Genomic DNA, 2,554 nt, shown 5'->3' with positions numbered 1-2,554 from the left:
AAGCATTTGATAAGAGAAAAAAGTCACAAACACAAGACAACAAATGTCATTTCTATGACATTCTAGAAGGCTGCAGGGGCCAGGGTGTAGGGGGAGGGGACTGACTGCAAAGGGGCAGGAAGGAACTTTTCGGGATAATGGGGATGTTTTAATCTTGGCTGTTTGTGGTGGGTACACAACTGTATACTGCTTCAAAAATAACTGCTTAAAATTTATGAAATTATACCAGAAAAAGGTGGACTAAAAACAAAAGGGAATCATAAGCTAAACGCTACATTCCTATATTCCAACCACTATATAGAACGTGCTTAAATCTTTCTAGAAAGTAGTACAATATTGTATGCAGAATAGTAACTATGACAAGAACATTTATAGCTATTTCCTAAAACTACATTAGGTACACATTTAACTATTCTGTAATTCACACTATAGCTTCAAAGACCCACACTCATCCTCTTGACTTACCCAAATCTTTTATAATCAGGCAAAGTATTATGTCTCTTTATCAAGATTTCTCTGAATACTCCAAAAGAGAGTGATCTCTTCCTGAAATGTCACGGATGAAGAAACCACACATCAAGGAAGTTAAATTACTTGCCAAAAGTTTCATAGTAATAAAGCGGCAGAATCCAATTTTGAGCCCTGATCTAACTTCTCACTAAACAATTCCAAACCTGGAAGCTGCTACTATCTGTGATGAAATAGACTGAGAAAACAAAGTTGTTCAAAGTTCTCCTGTGTTGCTACTCTTAGACACGTTACCGATTCCTTCAAGGGTATATCAGATCCTTGCATGGGGTCCCCCACCTATGGTGACCTGTATAACTATTTCATTACATATTACAATGTAACAATAATAGGAATAAAGCGTGCAATAAATGTGATGTGCTTGAATCATCCTGAAACCATTCCCTCCCCTCCCTGGTCTGTGGAAAAAGTGTCTTCCATGAAAATGGTCCCTGGTGCCAAAAAGGTTGGGGACCACTGCTACCAGATGTCTTGGTTAATTATATTGATAAAGGTTTTGGAAACTAATTTTTAAGAGTTAGCCTCCCACATTATTCAGTTATTGAAATTATATTTTGAACTTGGTTTAGCTGGGGCCTGGTGAAGTTGTAGAGTTAGAGTTACAACAGTCATCCTCTATTCCCACTTGATCACTGAAAAGTGTTATCAATCTGCTGATGAGAAAGTGGCAAGAATATATAAAGCTGAAAGTCTGAAATCATTAACTGTGAGAAAATTAATGGAGTCAGAGGAAGAAGAGATCAGGAAGATACTTTGCTTTTCTGTTTAAGCAGGTCCTCCTCATCATCTCACCACTGTTAATAAGTATTTAACTGAACAGTCATTTGCATGAATACATGGAATTCTAGTTGTGTGCTCATCGTTTAAACAGAAACGAAACTCCTAAACATTTGAATTAAACTCTTAAACATTTGCGCTAATCTAAAAAAATGTTTATATAATCTTCTGTAGGACTTCCCATTTGGGATTCCATATTCATCAATACCTCTGAGAAAACAAAGCTCAAAACAACCCTCCCCTCATATCAAATATTCTACACACTACAATACCAAAATTCATAGCCAGTTCTTAGACTAAGAAGAATCTGAGAATCTCAAAGTTCTACAAAATAACAAACTAAAAACTCTCACATTTAGCACTGATACTCATGGTATAGGCTGCTCTCAAAATACCAATGAATTCAAAGGCAAGGACCTTACATTTCAGGATAAGGGACTCATTTACACAGGAATTACAATGCAATGTAATATAGGACATTCTGGAAATAAGTGGTACCTATACCATAAGAGATTTTAGACAAAAATACATAACCTTTTTAGATATAAGACATTTCTGGTTTATACATGCTAATAAGATATATAATTATCCAAAGTTTCTTTAGCATCAAGATATTTCCAAAGCTGATATTAGATCTTAGAAATCCCTCACTGAACAAAAGCTTAGTGACATCTCTGCTAAGATATTGATGAAAAATCATTAATTCAATAAATTCTCAGAGGCTCATTAGTATACTAGATCTGAGGCATATAAAGATGATTGATTATGATTGCTGCCTCGCAGGAGTTTACCACCCAGTGAAAGTGATAAGATACATCTACATATAGCTAAATCACAAGATAAAATGAGAGAGTAAATAATTACAAAGTATTATGCAAAGTTAAAGGGCAATAGATCACCAGAAATTTACAACCTAGTAAAGGTTATAAGTCTTTACAGCTTTAAATCAAGGTAAAATGTGAACATAACATTGTGATTTAAGAGTATTATTAATGTCAAGTCACTTGGGGCTGGAAGGAGAGAGGAGTCCTCATGGCGCACACAGCACGTTAGGTGAGCATCGGGGCATGGATAGAAGTGCTACAAGACATGCTAACAAACGCCACTAAAACCCTCTGAGAACCAGCACAGCATAGGACCTACAAGCACTGATTAGTCAGAGTGGCCAGCCAACTGGGAGGGAGTAGAGGTGGTGCCAGTGTGTACAAGATGAGTCATGAGAAAGGGCCCAAGCAGGCACAGGGGAGAA

General features: G+C 36.7%; 1 protein-coding gene across 1 annotated transcript in view; it reads right to left on the bottom strand.

The window, feature by feature from the left end:
- TPK1 (thiamin pyrophosphokinase 1) overlaps window positions 1–2,554 on the bottom strand; it is a 478,721-nt gene that overhangs the window by 276,205 nt on the left and 199,962 nt on the right. The window lies entirely within an intron of this gene.

The sequence above is a fragment of the Propithecus coquereli genome, unplaced genomic scaffold, assembly GCF_000956105.1.
Source record: "Propithecus coquereli isolate 6110/MARCELLA unplaced genomic scaffold, Pcoq_1.0 Scaffold334, whole genome shotgun sequence".
NCBI classification, from domain to species: Eukaryota; Metazoa; Chordata; class Mammalia; order Primates; family Indriidae; genus Propithecus; species Propithecus coquereli.
This window is presented reverse-complemented; position numbering and strand designations above follow the sequence as displayed.